The sequence below is a fragment of the Camellia sinensis genome, chromosome 9 (assembly GCF_055761805.1).
Source record: "Camellia sinensis isolate YWXY chromosome 9, ASM5576180v1, whole genome shotgun sequence".
NCBI lineage: Eukaryota > Viridiplantae > Streptophyta > Magnoliopsida > Ericales > Theaceae > Camellia > Camellia sinensis.
In genome coordinates, this window is record NC_138969.1 from 97,642,797 (window position 1) to 97,664,354 (window position 21,558).

The window sequence follows — 21,558 nt, forward strand, 5'->3', positions numbered from 1 at the left end:
ATTTAAGATTCTCTGTATGTGTTCTGTCAGTGCTAGCGGATGCACCATGTAAGATTTAGCATGAATCTCTAATCTACTTATACATGTTCAGAATGAGAATACGAATGTGAACTTTGGTTTCAGACACAGTTATGGGACATCATTTATTTACCCCTTTACTCTGTTATTATTCACTGGACCACCGCTCACTAGTTATTTATTATATATGTAGGTGAGTAGGCTCGTGATCAGGCTTAAGATGATGCTTGAAGCATTTTTGTGTTTGTCAACCACCTTTTGCGCCTCACAAGGAGGTTCCAGATCAAGTCATGTCTTGTGGCTGTGTTAATATGAATGTATAAGAATGTTCATTTTGCTCTATGAACAAGTTTTCCTTTTATATGTACATGAGGTGACGTGTAAATACTGTGCCTATGACGTCATTCGTATGTTTATAAAAGTTAAGATTATCAGTCCCATGTATGTCTGCACAACTCGATAGACTATGTATATTTTTATTTTATGTATTTACTTCCGCAACCTCTAATTACAAGTCTAATTGTTAAGAGGCCTTCAGTAAACCAAGGATTACTGGCTGGTTACGACGCTAAACCTATAGGGGCGGGTTTGGGTCGTGACAACTTTCAACAAAGAAATAGGTCCAACACACTCCTTTGAAAAACCCAAATATACCTAGGATCATCCCCAAGCTTTACATATTTGGACATTTTGACTCTGTTTGTTTTAGACTGATAAAGAATATAAAATGTTTAGTGCGAATCAAACTCAAACTTAGTGTCATGTAGGCCACTTTTAAAATAAATCTAATTCATGCACTTAATTTTTTGGGTAATTGTTAAAGGATTATGGATTTGAGTAAGGATTTGGGATCGTTTTCCAAGTTGATTCAATGATTTAATTTTTCCTTCTTTTTTTTTTTATAAATAACCAAACTTTATTAGAAAAGCATCAAGATGATGCAAAGAATACAAGCTAGAAGCCACAAAGGCTCAACATATTAACAAGTCAAATCCTCCACAAAATTTACAATTGCCAAAACATCAGGATCAACCGAACAGGTCAGCCAACTATGCAAAACCATGAGCAATTGGCATTCAAACCAAGGAACCGAATGAGACACCCCCTGAAAAACACGCCTATTACGTTCCAACCAAACCAACTAGACAAGACAATGAGAAGCAAGCAACCACGCTTTCCGACGCCGCCTACTAACACAACCCCTCATCCAACTTTGCAAAACTGTCATGACTGAAACCGGCTACACCCAGGCCAAACCAAAAGTCGAGACCACAAGTATCCAAAGGCGATGAGCAATTGGACAATGAACTAGCAAATGGGCCACCGACTTCGCATCACCACAACACATGCAGCACCAATTAACCAATATATGGCCATGGTGAATTAGATTATCCAATGTCAAGATACACCCCAACATGGCCGTCCACACAAAAAAGGCCACCTTGGATAGCGAACCTGACACCTAGACACATTTCCACGGAAAAACAACATCCTTCGCATGAGCTAGCACTACATAATACGAGGACACAGAAAACTTCCCCTTAGCCCCAGGACAACCTCTTATTAATGAACATATAAACAACCTCTTTTTTTTTTTTCTTTTTTCTATGAGTACACACACAACATACATTCCATTCTACTTCCTTTTACACAACCTCCTTATAATCTAAATTCAGCCAAAGAGCAATTCTAATCTTCATCAACTCACACAATTCAACCAAATTGGGGATAGAAGCATTAAACACACACTTATTTATCATCTTCCATAAAGACCACAAAACAGCCAATGGGTTAGCCCTCCAAATTTTCCTCTCCTTTTTCAAGAAACCTATCACCCTCCCACCAATATAATAGACTTTCAATTGTACCTGGCAAAGCCCCTTGTACATCCCACCAATTTATCTTCGTTTTTACAAAAAACACAAAGGATTGGGACATTACTTTGAAGACCACCTATCCTTTGGAGATAATCATCAGTCTTAACTTTGTTTTTCCATGCTAACCAACCAAAAAATTGGACTTTCGGAGGTACATACTTGATCCACACTAGCTTTGTTGTTTCTTCTACTTATGATGATTGACTTGTACCTAAAGCTTTGGTGATTATATTAATGGAGGGATAGTTGAAAAGGTAGAGGTTATACTCTTTTTTGTACATGTTTGTGTGTGTAACACATTCATTTAGTACTAGTAAACAGAGCTCCCCTTAAAGCAATTTCTACCTAAACCTATAGAAAATCACAACAATACCTAAGTTTACTAGAAAAAAAAAATCATAGTTATTTTCATACATTTGCATCTAGAATTTTGTCATAAATGTAAGATTTGTTCTTTGTTGTATGAAAGTTTTCACAAAAAAAAAAAAAAAATTATTTATTCCCATGATTGCAAATTTAATTACATTTAACAATTTTTAACTCCATTTCTCAAGTACTCTTGAAGAATATCTCTATATTAACTTTTCTAAATCAGTTTTTCTAAAATTTTGGACTTGGTTACAAGTTTATTTTTATGTGTTTGTGTAACAAATTGGCTCTTGGGGATGCATATCCTATATTTGAGTGTTTCAAAACATCAAGAAGAACATAATTCAGCTCAAAGAGCTTTGGTTTTGGTGTCAATATTGATAGAAAATTTATGTTTTTTTAGTGCATTTGACTGAAATTTGTTTGTAGAATCTCTTGACTTTTGAATGGCTCGGTTCAAGTGGATTTGGTAGATTTTGTGGTATTTTGCGTAGCCATACCTACAATAGCTGCATCATTCTATCTATGGTACATAAAGTACTAACTTTCAAATTGTGCTTTTGATTTTTTTTTTCTTTTTGTTGTTTATCATATGCTCATATATTTGTATTGTCTTTACCTTCTCTTGATGGACTTGGAAATTGCTTTCCTTTTTGTTTGTGTCGTTCTTGCTAAAATTCTCTCCTACTGCTTTTATGATGTTATTTTCTTTGTAGGAGAACAATAGAGAAGGGAGTTTTGACTTCTCTGTAAAGGTAAGGATTATGCAATTGATGTTGTGTCGTGTCGTGTCGTGTTGTGTGTTTTTTTTTTCCTGGGTGCTAAAATTGCTATAAAAAATTTTAAAAAAAATCAGATGGCAACAATACTACAAGTTTTGGCCTAATCAGATGACTTCTCTATATTGGTGTGATGTCTACTATGGATTTGTAAAAACAAATAATAAATATAGGTTTATGGAATAAGAATTCCTACCGCGCTTTATTGGTTAAACTGTCAACATTTGGTAAATTCACAGCATTTTCTAAATTGGAGTGTTTCAAAGAAGTTCCAGAGAGACTGTTGGAGTGTTTTGTAAATTTGTCTTTCTCATATACTGAATTAATGGCAGGCATTCTTATAATTTCTTCTATATTTGTACACTGTAATTCTAAATGCTTTAAACTTGAATTCCTTGCATATAAGTTCCTTAGAACTACAGATCAAATAAATCACTATGAATGATATGCTTGTGTATATGCATTTATTGTATTTGTTTTTAGGTTGTGTACTATTCCTGGTAATGAAGGTTAGAATGAAATGATCATTCCACTATTTGGTTAGCTAAAAAAATACTGAATAGTCATTCTGTTTGGGACCCATGAAATAGGTATTCCATTCCTTTCATTTTTTCACTGCAACAAAAGTTGCCCCTATAGTACATAAACAAACATTTCATTTCACGGAGCTTCTTCAACAATTTCGTAACGTGACAACGCTAGATCGTGGCATGTCTCCTCACCCACTCATATCTCTATTTCCTTCATCTTTCTTTTTCAAGTCTCATATTTTTGTTAGTGATCTAATTTATTTTCTTTTCCTTTTCTGCTTGATATTTACAATTATTAATATGTGGTAAGGAAGAATGCTAGGTAGCTACTTTCTTTATGCTCTGTCAGGTTGCTCATTTTGTTCATCATTATGGTTAATTCTTCTATAAGCAAATGGGGATTTCTTAGAATAAAATTTTTATAGCTGGTGCAATCACATGATCTAATAATTATACCCAAAAAAATTCGAGGTTGATCAAAAATATGTGTTGGAAAAAATGATTTTTGGTGACTTTAATTTAATATTAAAGTGTGGTGACTTTAATTAAATATTAAAGTGGGTCCCAACCTTTTATTGTGTTAGGTCCAAGTGAGCCAAAAACCATTGGGTTTTGAATAAGAAATTGCCAAGAAATTGTCTCATGATGTTATATTCATGAATAGGATTTTAAAGAGTATTTAAATCATTTTTCTTGGCTAAAGGGTGTGAATCCTTTGAACATCCAAACTTTCATATTTTTGAAAAAGGGCTATGGATGCTTGGTGTTTTAATGACCAGCCTTAAAGACTGGAGGCTCTTCTTCTATCCCCTTTACATGTATAAATTGAGACCATCCTATCAAGTTTCAATATAGAAATTTTTTGCTTCTATTTTACAAGTCAGTTTGCCAGAAAGTTCCTACATTGAGAGAGTGCTGCCACTGTTCTTGTTCGCTAAGCTAGACAGAAAGTGCTTCTGCCGTAGCTGGTTTTGACCGTCGTATCCTGGGAGACAGACGCCGGGTTTCCTCAAGCACTCGACCCGTGAGGCGACGAAATCTGTTTTAAGGAAACTGCTTTCGTGCAGGCTTCGGTTTCATCTCTTTACCCTTTTATTATTTTGTATATTTCTGTTGAAATTTAATTGTAATTATCAGTATATGTTCTTGGTATATAATTTGGTTTCTTCATAAATCTATTTATTTAATTTCACAATTTGAACAACAAGCTTAAAACAGATTTTATATATATTTTCTATGAAATTGATCAAATAGATTTATATAGACTATTAGGTTAGCTTTGTATAATGTTACTAGGAATTGTTGCGGAATTGCTCACTATTTCAATGATTGTAAATTATGCAATGGTACTCTCTAATTGCTTAGTTTAGTTAGAATTCTCTATCATAATTTGCATGAATTTTAAGATTATAAAATATAATTTATGGATGTTGCAATTTTGACATGCTAATTCTATTCTAGTTTTAATTTGTTACATGCTTATTATTTTCTAGACTAGATTACATAATTTAATGTTTTTAGAATTGTTTGCATATGTTAATTGCTAAATGGTTATTGGTTTGTAACTCTTGCCTATTAATTTTAGTTTAATGTATTTAGAGTTATAGAATTTTTATGAATTGTGTACATGATTAATTTGAATTAATTGGGTGCATTAATCTAAATTATCTAATTGGGTGCATTATTGTGAATTATTTAATTGGGTGCATTAATCTAAATTATTTAATTGGGTGCATTAATTTGAATTTATTTGGGTGCATTAATGTGAATTATTTAATTGGGTGCATTAATCTAAATTATTTAATTGGGTGCATTAATTTGAATTTATTTGGGTGCATTAATCTAAATTATCTAATTGGGTGCATTAATCTGAATTATTTAATTTGGTGCATTAACTTTGAATTTAACTTATTTATTTAGAGTTATTAGTTTAAATGTTTATTATGAATTAATTTCATTCATAACTCATGAGTATTGAACTTTTTTTTAAAGTTTTAATTAAATTGGCATTTTAATTCATTGGTTAATTTTATAAATAGTTGGCTAGATGGTTTCTATTATTTATTATATTTATTTTTTGCTTAGATTATTTGTTTGTATTTTGTTGTAGTTTGCTACTAACTTTCTTTGTAGGCATACCAATGCGGAAGGGAATGGAAAAACAAATACAAAACCAAATGAATAGTATTTGGGATGTAAAAAATAAAAAATGTTTGGACTACTAACTTTTGTGTTGAATAGAAATACCTAAGCGTGGAAAGGCTTTTGGACTAAATAGAATCCTTATGGATTGGCTATTTTATTTAAATGTTTGAAGTATGTTTTGCTTGAGATTTAGTTGGTTTGTTTATCAATTTGTGGTAGCAAGTTTTATTTGCTTGTTTTATTAGTAGCATTTTATATGCATGTATTTGGTTGTAGCAATTTTTAAATTGCTTGTAAATTTGGAATTTGGTTTAGTTTTCTGTAATAGAAACCAAAGTATTTAGCCTTGGCTAAAGAGTAGTTCTTATTTGTTCAGAAATGACAACTAAGATGGATTTGGTTTCAAACCTTTGGAGTTTGAGAATCATTTTATTCCCAAAGTGTTGGAAAACCAAGTTTGGAGAAAGTTTTTGGTTATAATCTGATTTTGTCCCAAGTGTTTTGGTTTTGATAAAGGAAACCAAATTTTAGCTTTAGCTAAAATATTTCTGATTTTAATCAGAAATAATGGGCTCGGTTCCGGGAGTACCGGTTAACTTTTATGAATGGTGTAATTCTGGTAGCAAATTTTATTTGCTTGGAAATCGGTTTGTTATAACCTGGTTTATCCCCTGGAAATCTTAATTTTAAAATTGTTTCCTATGGACTAGGAGTCAACATGCTCTTGGATGTTTTGTCAAAAGGTTAACTGGGTTTTAAGTGGGACCGATGTGACCCCTCCAGTCTTCCTGGGAACATTCTTGACCATGTTCGATTATAGGTTAAATGATGAGACTAGTTTTGAATTAAATTTCCATCTGAGGGATTTTCTAAGGGTTAAGTTTAATTTCTGAAATCACAGAAGTGAAATTCTGTTGTGATGTTTCAGAAATGGCTTCAAAAGGTGACAAACAGAAATGTTGTTCCACCTAACAACCTAGGCCTCACGAGATTCTTAAAGGAAGATCTTGAGAGATCAAGTATGATTAAAGGAAATCATAAGATTGCATTAAAATTTCTCTGATTTGATCAGAGGCAATTAGTTTGGAATCCTTGTGATTGCTATGTGACTTTGCTTGAAAGCAAATATGAGACAACCTGTTATAGTGGGTGAATATTTTTTGGATTTTTAAATTCCAAATATATTCTTAAATTGGTGGCTCCTAGTGAGTACAAGATCACTGATCACAGAGATAGAAAACTGGTGGTTCCTAGGAGGTGTTAGACCACTGGCTACACAATTATGAGATTGTGGTTCCTAGTAGTGAACAGATTACTGATCACATGTCAAGACATCATGGTTCCTAGTAGTGGAGAGGCTACTGGTCATATGTCAAGACATGATGATTCCTAGTAATGAAAAAGTCTATTGATCCTATGTCAGGACGTTGTGATTCCTAGTAGTAAAGTGACTACTGATCGCAGGCTAAGACATTGTGATTCCTAGTAGTAGAAAGTCTACTGACCACATGTTGAGAAATTAGTGATTCCTAGTGATAAGACTACTGGCCATGCTATGAAGTTCCAAATAGTAGACTATTGAACACTGGATTTGTGTTTCCTAATAGTAAGACTATTAGCTTCAGAGTGATAGGTTGGACCAATTATATTTGGGTGCCTAATTCGGTTAATGACATTCTGGGAATGTTTTTACTGTGATATGATTTTGAGAGTTTCATAATCATTGTGACACAAGGATTTGTTTAAGACTTTGTATAAATTCTACAAGACTTAATTATCCGACTCCGAATTGAGGAGGATAATAAAAAGAAATGAGGGAGTACTTCCTCAGTGAAGGCCAATGTCATTGAGCATGGCAAATCTTCTGGGGTAAGAAAGAAGCCCCCCCGTGAACAAGGGCTCTAAGCTGGGACCAAGGGGTGGTGTTGCAAAAGAAGCTGGCACACAAGCCGCGGGAACCTGGTTATTGGTTCTTTGGGAAGTGCTACAATTGTGGTAGCGAGGGGTTTTAGTTTTACTAGGGCTACACGCCACATCTGCTCCGAGAAGGAGCTGTTTACAACTTTCGAACCGGTTACAAATTATGAGAAGTTGTTTATGGGAAACTCTACTACCTCATTTGTTGAGGGAAAGGTGGTCCTAAAGTTAACCTCAGGAAACGAGCTAACCTTGAACGAAGTCCTGCATGTTCCGGACATTCGTAAGAATCTTGTCTCAAGGTCTCTTCTCAATAAACATGTTTTCGCATGGTTTTTTAGTCCGACAAGGTTGTTTTGAAGAAACACAAGTGTGAAACTTGTGTTGAAGCGAAGTGGACAAGATCCCGTATGAGCTATGGAAAGACGTTAAGCCTTCTTATAAATTCTTATGAATGTGGGGGTATCTTGCAATAGTGGCGATTCCTACACCCAAACGGGTTAGGATAGGCCCGAAATCCGTGGATTGTATATTCATTGGTTATGCACATAATAGTAGTGCATATCGGTTTCTTGTACATAAGTCTGAAATTCCAGACATTCACAGGAATACCATCATGGAGTCAAGGAATGCATGTTTCTTTGGAGACATTTTTCCTTGCCGAACCCATGAAGGGGGTCCAAGGTCTTTGGAGCAATTTGATGAGATTGCTAGTGAGGATGATCATGTTGATGATTCAGGTGATGATCAAATTGAGGTTTTAGATGAGCCCAAAAGGAGTAAAAGGGCTAGGATATCCAAGTCTTTTGATCCAGACTTCTTGACTTATATGGTTGAGAACGAATCTCAAACTTTCCACGAAGTTATGACTTCTCCTGAGAGTCCTTGATGGAAAGAAGCGAACAAAAGTGAGATTGACTCCATCTTACGGAACCAAACCTAGGAGTTGGTAGATTTACCTCCAGGTTGTAAGCCTTTAGGCTGCAAATGGATTTTTAAAAGAAAGATGAAGGCCGATGGGTCTTTTGACAAGTATAAGGCGAGGCTCGTTATCAAAGGGTACAGGCAACGAGAAGGCCTGGATTACTTTGATACGTACTCACCTGTAACTAGGATAACATCCATTCGCATGGTGATTGCGTTAGCAGCTTTGCGCAATCTAGAAATACACCAAATGGATGTAAAGACAGCTTTCTTAAATGGGGATTTGAATGAAGAAATCTACATGGAGCAACCTGAAGGGTTTCAGCTCTAGGACAAAGCAAGAAAGTCTGTAAACTTGTCAAATCTTTGTATGGTTTGAACCAAGCGCCTAAACAATGGCATGAGAAGTTTGACAATGTAATGTTGTCAAATGGGTTTAGAATCAACGAATGTGACAAGTGTATTTATGTCAAAGACTGTAACGCCCTCAAAATAGCAACATTAAACCCATCAGATAAGACATGCATTTACATATAAGCTAACCACATTCTTTTATTCATTAAAGTTCCATTACATAAGTATTACATATTAACATCAAAACAAAATGCCCTACGGGCTTACAGCTTTCCAAGTTAACACTTGGTTACAACAAAAGAGTACTAACTCGTTTACACATTAAGCCCTTGGCTTGAAGTTACATGTAATACATCAAAAGTTAAGCGACAAAAGTATGTCCGCCTCTAGCCTCCCAGCTATGACCTTGGAGGTGGCATGCTTCCTGCACCTGAAAATGATATTCCCATATAGGGTGAGCCATAGCCCAGTAGAAATACACTAAACCAACCATGAACAATGACTAAAAGATTAGCAATTGATAGATGGCTAACACAGATACATTCACATAAATTACACATTTATGTCATACAACTTACGAGTCTAAGTTACCTTTCATTTTCCCTTTTTCAACAGATAAGCATGCTAGCTCTATCATCATTTCCATAGATATGTATAAAAACTATATCCCACATTCAGATAAGCATATAAGCTATATCCACATTCTCAACAGATATGTATAACAACAATATCCCACATTCAGATAAGCATATAAGCTGTATCCACACTTTACCAAGATAAGCATATAAGCTCTATCTTCACTTCTCTAGACAAGCATATGAGCTGTATCTACGGAGTTCATCCCCTATCTTCTCCCAACACTATCCGGTTTAGAGGTACATCCCCTATCTTCCCCTAAACCGCGGAGTACATCCCCCACCTCCTCCTCTACACATAACGTATATAAACACATTGGTTCTATATACAATCACCCAATACATACAGTTAATGTATTCTATCAACCGTCAAGTTCCATGACACATTTCATTGATTAGTTTCAGTTTACCTAATCATCATGCATTGTCTACAACAATCACGACTATCCTCCACCGATAGCCCAAAGCAGTTATTTCTAAACAGAAAATAAATGCACAATGGATATTCAATCAACATTTCATTTCCTCATTTCTCACAATTAATTATCCCAATTAATTAAACAATGTAATTAGGTCGTTATCCATAATTACCATTTCAACCCTTAGGTCCCATTTTCATCAATGATTTAACATCAATTCCATTTCTCCATGCCAAACATGCATCTAGGTGTATTATGAATAAAACCCCAACTTTTGTAAAATTACACAAAAGCCCCAAACTTTCACAAAATTACCAAGCCAAGCCCAACATCTCAAAATACCAAAATTTAAAGACAAAATCCATAGAGAGGAGTAGGGTATCCCTACCTCGAAGTTTAAGCCAAAAAGGAGATGAAGACTCGAAGATCAACTTGCTCCAAATCCAAACTTTTTCAGATTAAATCAAAGCTCTCAACGCCCTCTATCTTTTTAACAAAGGCTCTAGGCTAGATTCACACTCTAGGGAGATCAAATCTTAGAGAGGGTGTAAGTTTAGAGAGAGAGGGTCTCGGATTTAGGGTTTGATAAAAAAAAGAAATGAAAAACTGAAGTTCAAAATCGCTACTGTCCGTTGATATAAAACACGCTCGCTCGAGCGAAGACTTGGTCGCTCGAGCGACCAGACACAGAAACTCTCGCTCGAGCCAAGAAGTTCTTGATCGAGCGAAGAAAAACCCAGACCGCTCGAGCGAAGGAAGCTCGCTCGAGCCAAGAAAGGCAACTCTCAGGTCCAGAACCAGACGCAACACTCGTTCGAGCGAAGCCACCTTGGCTCGACCCACCAGACACGAACCTCACTCTCGCTCGAGCGACCAACTCCTCGCTCGAGCGAAGGTCCAAAAATCTGGGCAGCAACACTAGGCTCCCAAACACAACCAACCTGTAACAAACCTGCCCAACACATCTTATAACTCAATATACAAAGTAAAGAGGATGCAAACATGATAATAAACAACTACCAACATCCACGGACACATGTCCGGATCACTGTACAACAAGGATAAACCCGGGATCGCTATAACCTCCCCCCCTTAAAGAATTTCGCCCCCGAAATTAAGCACAAGTTTTCAAAAACAGGTTTTCTTTCATTTTAGACAATGTTACAATTTAACATTCAACAATTCGACCCATTACCGGTCATCTCATCCCTTTAACAAGAGACATATCACAATATGTAAACAACATATGTATTTTCAACATGCATCAACATTATGCACTATCTTTCCAATTTCAACAATACGTTCAACATATATAATGTCACATTCAACTTCCATATGAGGCAAGTCCCAAATCATACTTCCAATAAACAAAACATTTTCAATGTTTCACAACTTAAGACATATATAAAAGCTCTTAAGTTCAACAATAGCTCAAAATTTAAACACAAGGTTACATAGCAATAAACAAGTCCGGATATTTCTCACGGACTTCCAACTCACGTTCCCAAGTTGCTTCCTCCACTCCGTGATGTTTCCACAAGACTTTCACCAAAGGAATGGTCTTGCCACGCAGGACCTGATCCCGCCTATCCAAGACCCGAACCGGTCTCTCCTCATACGAGGCATCCTCATCTACCTCTAAATCGGTCCAATCCAACACATGTGATGGATCTGGTTCATACTTCCGAAGCATACTCACATGAAACACGTCATGCACTCCGGACAACTGCGGCGGTAAGGCTAACCGATAAGCAACCTCACCAATCCTCTCAAGGATCTCAAAAGGACCAATAAACCGAGGGGATAACTTCCCACTCTTCCCAAACCTCATCAAACCTCGCCTAGGTGATATCTTCAGAAAGACATGATCACCTACCTCAAACGCCAATGGTCTCCTCCTACGGTCGGCATAACTCTTTTGTCAACTCTGGGCTGTAACAAGCCTCCTACGGATAAGCTCAACTTTCTCCGTCGTCTCCCTAACCAACTCCGGACCCAACAAAGGTGTATCACCCACCTCGGCCCAACAAACTGGAGACCTACACGGTCGGCCATACAAGGCCTCAAACGGTGCCATACCGATGCTAGACTGAAAACTGTTGTTGTAGGCAAACTCTACCAAGGGTAAGTGCCTCTCCCACGTCCCACTGAAGTCCAGGACACAACCCCGAAGCATATCCTTGAGGATCTAAATAGTACGCTCGGACTGCCCGTCAGTCTGAGGATGATAGGCCGTACTAAAGGTCAACTTAGTGCCCAAGGCACTCTGCAAACTCTGCCACAACCTAGCAGTAAAACGAGGATCTCTATCTGAGACGATCGTCACTGGAACCCCGTGCAATCTCACTACGTCCCGAATATACAAATCGGCAAGATGATCTACCGAATCTCTCACGCGCATAGGAATAAAGTGCGCCGACTTAGTCAACCGGTCTACAACCACCCAAATAGCATCACTACCCGGCTGTGTCCTCGGAAGACCTACAACGAAGTCCATAGTGACATGCTCCCACTTCCACTCGGCAATAGGCAAGGGTTGCAACAAACCCGCTGGCCTCTGATGCTCGGCCTTCACTTGCTGGCAAGTAAGGCACTTTGATACGAAAACAGTCACATCTCTCTTCATACCCCGCCACCAAAACTGGCGACCCAAATCCTGATACATCTTAGTACCTCCCGGATGCACCGCAAGGCGCGAATGATGAAACTCTCGGAGTACTTCCTCACGACAAGACTCCGGTACAAACAAACGGTCTCGGTATCTCACACTCAGGTCGGGATACACCGTCAAACCCTTCTCAACTTTCCCACTGGAGATCATCTCTCGGAGGGATTCTACCTCAAGGTCACCTCTCTATGCCTCTAACACTCTAATCACAAGTGTAGGCTGCGCAACAACAGAAAACAAGGCCGCAGCCTCAACAGATTCGCCCAGTAGCAAATCAAACTCGCCAAGTGCTCCCAACATCTCCCATTCCCGGATGGCTATACAAGCTACATCACTAATGGATTTCCTACTAAGGGCATCGGCCACAACATTGGCCTTTCCCGGATGATAGTACAATTCAAAATCATAATCCTCGATGAACTCCATCCACCTCCTCTGCCTCAAATTCAAGTCTCTCTGTGTAAACAGATACTTCAAACTCTTGTGGTCCGAGAACACCTCGAACTTCTCACCATAAAGGTAGTGCCTCCAGATTTTCAAGGCAAAGATCACAGCCGCTAACTCTAGGTCGTGTGTGGGGTAATTCTTCTCGTGTATTTTCAACTGACGAGAACCATAAGCTACCACTTTCCCCTCTTGCATCAACACACAACCCAAACCCTCTCGTGAGGCATCACAATAAACCGCATAACCCAACCCTCTCTCCGGAATAATCAACACCGGAGCGGTGGTCAATCTAACTTTCAGCTCTTGGAACGACTTTTCACAAGTCTCACTCCACACAAACTTGACTCCCTTCCGAGTCAGTCTAGTCAACGGTGACGCTAACCTGGAGAAATCTTTCACAAACCGACGGTAATACCCAGCCAATCCCAGAAAACTGCGGATCTCAAAGACACTCTTAGGCTGTGCCCAAACTTGCACCACCTCAACCTTGGATGTATCAACAGACACCCCTTCCCCGGATACCACGTGGCCTAAGAATTTGACTTCCCTCAGCCAGAACTCACACTTCCCAAACTTGGCATACAGCCTATGGGCTCTAAGCAACTCAAGCACCACTCTCAAGTGTTCCTCGTGCTCCTCCTCTGAAGGCGAATAGATAAGGATGTCGTCCACAAAGACGACCACAAATCGGTCTAAGAACTCCCGAAAAATCCGGTTCATCAAGTCCATAAAGACTGCCGGTGCATTGGTAAGCCCAAATGGCATCACCAAAAACTCGTAATGGCCATACCGCGTACGGAATGCCGTCTTCGAAATATCCTCTTCCCTGACCCTCAACTGGTGGTAACCCGATCTCAAGTCTATCTTAGAGAAACAACGGGAACCCTTCAACTGGTCAAACAAATCATCTATACAGGGCATAGGATACTTATTCTTAACCGTAGCCCGATTCAACTTCCGGTAGTCAATACACAATCTCAGGGCACCATCTTTCTTTTTAACAAAGAGGGCCGGCGCTCCCCACGGCGAAACACTAGGGCGAACAAAACCCTTATCTAGCAATTCCTGGAGCTGAACTTTCAACTCAACCAACTCTGCTGGAGCAAAACGGTAAGGTGCCATAGAAATCGGCGTCGTGCCGGGCACTAAATCAATAGAGAACTCTATCTCTCGGTGAGGTGGCAAACTAATAAGATCTTCGGGAAAGACATCCGAATACTCACAAACCACCCTCGGCAATACATGCTGGGTCTCACCACTCTCACCACTCTCAAAGCTAGCAAGTAGACCACTAAGCTCACTTCGCCCTCGCGAATCATACCCCGGTGGCAAAACACTACCAACCCGGTCCCCCAAGAAATGGAACCACTCCCCGCTCAAGGTACATAACGTGACCCTCTGGCGGTAGCAATCAATAACAGCCCGGTATGACGATAACCAGTCCATACCCAAAATAACATCAAAACCCTTCATGGGCATGACAACAAACGGAAAAGGAAGCCTATAGTCGGCGACCTCTATATCACATCCTCTAACACCCTGTTTCAGGATCAACTCACCACCCAAAGGCGATACCACACAAATAGGAGATGCTAACTGTGCTAACTCCAATTCCAAAACAGATGTAAATGCAGCAGATACAAAAGAATGAGATGCACCCGTGTCTATCAACACACTAGCAACCGAGTTGCAAAACAGAAAAGTACCTCTCACTACCGATGGAGCCGGTACTAAATCCTGCGCGGTAACAGCATACACGCGCCCCGTAGGCCCCTGGTCTACCTGCTCACCTCTCGGAGCAAAAGACTGCTGCACAGACTGGGATGACGAAGCTCCCGGATTGGCCCTCGAGGCCTGCACAGACTGAGCTGGCTAAAAACCCTGCGTCTGCCTAGAACCAGACGCTCCCGAAGTGGCACTCAACTGCGGGCAAAACCTCTTCAGGTGCCCAGGCTGTCCACACTGATTACAAGGCAAGGGCTGCCCCCTGCCCAAACTCTGACTCTGCGGTCTAGCTGAAGAAGAAGCAGCTTTCTGACCTCCACCCTTCAGCGGGCAAACAGAAACCTTGTGACCCAGCTGGCCACACTTGTAACAGGTGAAATCCCCTTGACCACCTCTCCCGGAGCCTGCACTCGGCACTGGGAAGGTCGATCTAGCAACACCACCCTGCGACTGCTGAGGGTTAGAACCCCTCTGCCTCCTGCCATCACCCTGACTATCCTGGCTCCTCTTGGAGCCTCTCTGCCCCTCATCCTCCTCCTGCATCATAAGCTCCATATGAGCTGCAGCATCTACCAGGTGTCTATACTCTCGGATGTAAGGCCCACCAACTCTCAACTTGAGGCCCCGCCTCAACTTCCTCTCAAACTCATAGCAACGGCGTTCCTTAGACGCCACCAGTTCAGGTGCAAACCTGGACAGACTGGTAAAAGTAGCCTCAAACTCGGCCACTGACAAGCCCTGCTGATTAAGCCGGCTAAACTGATCCCTCAGCTTCTCCCTAGCTGCTGCAGACAAAAACCTCTCCTGAAAAGCATTCACAAACGCCTCCCAAGTACCACCAACACGAGCCTTCTCGTACTTCCACCATTGACCCGCATCTCCCTTCAGTTGGAAGGATGCCAAGGTCACTTTCAGTGCTTCATCCTCGATGCCAAGCATCTCGAACGTCTTACTCATTTGCTCTAGCCACTCATCAGCCTTCAGTGGCTCCTTCGGATTCCCAATAAACTCATCCGGATTAGACTGGAAGAACTCCCTCTTCAAGAAAGAAGGCCCTGCCTCAGCTGTCTGATTCCCAGCTCTAAGAATACCCAAAGCTCCCGCTATCTCTCTGGCCAAGGCACCCATGGCCTGCTGACCCACTGGCTCAGCCACATTGGCCTGGCCAACTCCCTCCTGCACTGCCGGAATCTCACCCGGTAACGGTGCTTCCTGCCTCGCAGGTCTACCACGCCTAGCACCTCTTCCTCGTCCTGACATCCTAATAAAGGTAACACAGAACATTAGCACATTCACAAATGTGCCGAAACTAAACACTCACGTCCTAATACATGGACAACTGTAATTCACTCCACATAAGCACATAAACACATAAGCACTTACGAATTTCATTTCCAGATAATGATAGTCCCGAGACGTTACTAGAGTTCCGGTTAGAAACAGCATTGATCAAGTGCTTTTCCAACAAGACTCCCAGAAACTCAAGGATCCAATCAACATCCCAGAAATTAAATCCCATACCCACATAGTCACATAAGCATGTTATCAATTAAGCACATAGCATACGATACTACATCTAAGTCTCTATCAAGCGAGACAAACCCATTGTGATACTAATCACTTCCCACGTACCCAAAGTATTCGAACCCGGTACGCTCTGATACCAAGTTGTAACGCCCTCAAAATAGCAACATTAAACCCATCAGATAAAACATGCATTTACATATAAGCTAACCATATTCTTTTATTCATTAAAGTTCCATTACATAAGTATTACATGTTAACATCAAAACAAAATGCCCTACGGGCTTACAGCTTTCCAAGTTAACACTTGGTTACAACAAAAGAGTACTAACTCGTTTACACATTAAGCCCTTGGCTTGAAGTTACATGTAATACATCAAAAGTTAAGCGACAAAAGTATGTCCGCCTCTAGCCTCCCAGCTATGACCTTGGAGGTGGCATGCTTCCTGCACCTGAAAATGATATTCCCATATAGGGTGAGCCACAGCCCAGTAGAAATACACTAAACCAACCATGAACAATGACTAAAAGATTAGCAATTGATAGATGGCTAACACAGATACATTCACATAAATTACACATTTATGTCATACAACTTACGAGTCTAAGTTACCTTTCATTTTCCCTTTTTCAACAGATAAGCATGCTAGCTCTATCATCATTTCCATAGATATGTATAAAAACTATATCCCACATTCAGATAAGCATATAAGCTATATCCACATTCTCAACAGATATGTATAACAACAATATCCCACATTCAGATAAGCATATAAGCTGTATCCACACTTTACCAAGATAAGCATATAAGCTCTATCTTCACTTCTCTAGACAAGCATATGAGCTGTATCTACGGAGTTCATCCCCTATCTTCTCCCAACACTATCCGGTTTAGAGGTACATCCCCTATCTTCCCCTAAACCACGGAGTACATCCCCCACCTCCTCCTCTACACATAACGTATATAAACACATTGGTTCTATATACAATCACCCAATACATACAGTTAATGTATTCTATCAACCGTCAAGTTCCATGACACATTTCATTGATTAGTTTCAGTTTACCTAATCATCATGCATTGTCTACAACAATCACGACTATCCTCCACCGATAGCCCAAAGCAGTTATTTCTAAACAGAAAATAAATGCACAATGGATATTCAATCAACATTTCATTTCCTCATTTCTCACAATTAATTATCCCAATTAATTAAACAATGTAATTAGGTCGTTATCCATAATTACCATTTCAACCCTTAGGTCCCATTTTCATCAATGATTTAACATCAATTCCATTTCTCCATGCCAAACATGCATCTAGGTGTATTATGAATAAAACCCCAACTTTTGTAAAATTACACAAAAGCCCCAAACTTTCACAAAATTACCAAGCCAAGCCCAACATCTCAAAATACCAAAATTTAAAGACAAAATCCATAGAGAGGAGTAGGGTATCCCTACCTCGAAGTTTAAGCCAAAAAGGAGATGAAGACTCGAAGATCAACTTGCTCCAAATCCAAACTTTTTCAGATTAAATCAAAGCTCTCAACGCCCTCTATCTTTTTAACAAAGGCTCTAGGCTAGATTCACACTCTAGGGAGATCAAATCTTAGAGAGGGTGTAACTTTAGAGAGAGAGGGTCTCGGATTTAGGGTTTGATAAAAAAAAGAAATGAAAAACTGAAGTTCAAAATCGCTACTGTCCGCTGATATAAAACACGCTCGCTCGAGCGAAGACTTGGTCGCTCGAGCGACCAGACACAGAAACTCTCGCTCGAGCCAAGAAGTTCTTGATCGAGTGAAGAAAAACCCAGACCGCTCGAGCGAAGGAAGCTCGCTCGAGCCAAGAAAGGCAACTCTCAGGTCCAGAACCAGACGCAACACTCGCTCGAGCGAAGCCACCTTGGCTCGACCCACCAGACACGAACCTCACTCTCGCTCGAGCGACCAACTCCTCGCTCGAGCGAAGGTCCAAAAATTTGGGCAGCAACACTAGGCTCCCAAACACAACCAACCTGTAACAAACCTGCCCAACACATCTTATAACTCAATATACAAAGTAAAGAGGATGCAAACATGATAATAAACAACTACCAACATCCACGGACACATGTCCGGATCACTGTACAACAAGGGTAAACCCGGGATCGCTATAAAGACACTGGCAGAGGTTATGTCATTTTGTGTCTATATGTTGATGATATGCTCATTATAGGTAGTAACGATGAAATGATCAAAACTACCAAGAAGTTGTTAAACTCTAAGTTTGACATGAAAGATATGGGCATTGCAGATGTTATTCTGGGAATTAAGATTACCAAAATCTCTGGCGGAATTGTACTTTCTCAGTCTCATTATGTTGATAAGATACTTGAGAAGTTTAGTGGATCAGATACGAGTGTGTCATCGACACCTGTAGACTTATGTCTACATTTTACCTAGAATAATAATGAAAGTGTCTCACAGTTAGAATATTTTCGGGTAATTGGAAGTTTAATGTATCTGATGAGTTGTAATAGGCCGGATATAGCTTACTCGGTTAGCGGGCTTAGTAGATACACAAGTAATCCCGATGTTTCTCATTGGAAGGGCATTGTGCGGGTGTTAAGGTATTTACGCTACACTCGGGATTATGGGCTGCATTATACTCGATATCCAACGGTGCTTGAAGGATATAGTGACGCGAATTGGATATCAGATATTAAGGACTCAAAGTCCACTAGTGGATATGTGTTCACTCTTGGTGGGGCAGCCGTGTCTTGGAAATCTTCCAAGAAAATGTGTTTATCTAGATCAACGATGGAATCAGAGTTTATTGCTTTGGATAAAGCAACGGAAGAAGCAGAATGGCTTCGCCATTTCATTAAAGATATTCCACATTGGTCTAAACCTGTGCCAGCTATTTGTATTCATTGTGATTGTCAATCTGCAATTGGTAGGGCACAGAGTAATATGTATAATGAAAAGTCTAGACATATCCATCGTAGACATAATTCCATACGACAACTACTCTCGAATGGAGTTGTCCCTTTAGACTATATAAAGTCTAAGGACAACATTGCGGATCCACTAACCAAAGGGTTAAGTCGAGTGTTAGTCGAAACGTCGTCAAAAGGAATGGGGTTGAGGCCTTTGGAAGTTACCGGAATGGAAACCTAACCTAGTTGACTGGAGATCCCAAGATCTAGGCTCAATGGGACAACCTAATTGCGTGTAACAGTGGTATGTCACTGAGGAGGTTAAACCTCCAGCCATTCCTTCTATCATTGATACCTGTAAGTGTAGAGGTTAAGCTGAGCTTTTAATGACTCTAGTGTGTTAAGCTGTTGAGCTGAGTATTGTAGGATACTCAAGTAGAGTCACCTATGTGAGTGTGAAGTGGGACCGCTTCTAGAAGAATTGGGTAGGCCAAGATTCTTTGAAACCACTCACTGAACCAAGCTAGTGTCCAGGGCCACACAGGGCACACCAGTGAGAATAGAATGGTGGTAGGAGTAATTCCCGTGTGAGATTTATTGTCTCAGTTTACATAAACGGCAGAGCAGTTCAAGACGTCTTATTCACTGATCAGCTAGTAAACTCGATAGGTTTTCACTGGGAGAGGTTCAAAGCCAAAAGCTACCTTCTCTGATGTCGGGGTTAGTTTGTTGTACTATCTCTTCAAGTCATTATTGTTGAACGATGTCCGTTTGTTGAGTCTTTCGGTCAATTTTTATTCATGTGGGGGATTGTTGGAAAAAATGATTTTTGGTGACTTTAATTTAATATTAAATTGTGGTGACTTTAATTAAATATTAAAGTGGGTCCCAACCTTTTATTGTGTTAGGTCCAAGTGAGCTAAAAACCATTGGGTTTTGAATAAGAAATTGCCTCATAATGTTAGATTCATGAATAGGATTTTAAAGAGTATTTAAATCTTTTTTCTTGGCTAAAGGGTGTGAATCCTTTGGGCATCCAAACTTTCATATTTTTGGAAAGGGGCTATGGATGCTTGGTGTTTTAATGACCAGCCTTAAAGGCTGGAGGCTCTTCTTCTCTCCCCTTTACATGTATAAATTGAGACCACCCTATCAAGTTTCAATACATAAATTTTTTGCTTCCATTTTACAAGTCAGTTTGCCAGAAAGTTCCTACATTGAGAGAGTGCTGCCACTATTCTTGTTCGCTAAGCTAGACAGAAAGTGCTTCTGCCGTAGCAGGTTTTGACCGTCGTATCCTGAGAGACAGACGCCGGGTTTCCTCAAGCACTCGACCCGTGAGGCGGCGAAATCTGTTTTAAGAAAACTGCTTCCGTGCAGGCTTCGGTTTCATCTCTTTACCCTTTTATTGTTTTGTGTATTTCTGTTGAAATTTAATTGTAATTATCAGCATATGTTCATGGTATATAATTTGGTTTCTTCATAAATCTATTTATTTAATTTCACAATTTGAACAACAATATGTTCTGTTGATTTTCATTTGTGGTTGTATTCTTTGCCTTACCTTGTAAAGTAATTATGTAAAATTTTATTTAGTTCTACTGTTTGCCTGCTTGTTTTGATGTAGATGTCCAGACATGAAGTAACAAAGTTATTACAGACTAGAATGCTTCCCCAATCGATATAGCAAAGCGGTTAAAATAAGCAAGGTCTGTGTAGATTCTTGAATTGAAGGGGGTTCCAAACAAAGGTAAATGCACTATGATTTTATTGTTTAGTAAAAAAAAGTTTTCCCAATTTTTTTGTTTTTGTTTTTGTTTTTGTTTTTGTTTTTGTTTTTGTTTTTGTTTTTGTTTTTGTTTTTGTTTTTGTTTTTGTTTTTGTTTTTGGCCATCTATATCTACATGTTTGATTTGTTTCATCAGGCACATTACCTTCACTTGAACTTGTATACAGATATTGAATTCTTTGTTATGATAAATTTTGATCCTATCATTTTAGTTTTGTAATTTTCAATTTTTTTTTATTAACTATCATACTATATAAGAATGTTTTGTGTGAGGTGAAATAGTCCTTAAGAACGAATGAATGACCTCTAATTTTGTCTCCTGTAGATCTTCGGGAATCTGAGCAGTTCTTTATAGACCACCTTGGTGTTGTGCCAATTACTAGGGAGTAACAGGTCTTTCTAGAGAGCTAGGAGGTCTCAAAACTGAGGTCTCAAAACTTCATTACAAATTACGATTTTGTCACCTAATTTTCTTCTTCCCATTTTTCTTTATATTCTTTTGATTAAAGGTTAAGCCC

At 39.4% G+C, this 21,558-nt stretch overlaps 1 long non-coding RNA gene across 1 annotated transcript; it reads left to right on the forward strand.

The window, feature by feature from the left end:
* Positions 1–214: 214 nt before the first annotated feature.
* LOC145798698 (uncharacterized) lies at positions 215–21,078 on the forward strand. Its single transcript, XR_014340120.1, has 4 exons — positions 215–335; positions 2,694–2,792; positions 2,981–3,019; positions 20,879–21,078. It is a non-coding gene; the product is annotated as an uncharacterized LOC145798698 (long non-coding RNA).
* Positions 21,079–21,558: the final 480 nt, after the last annotated feature.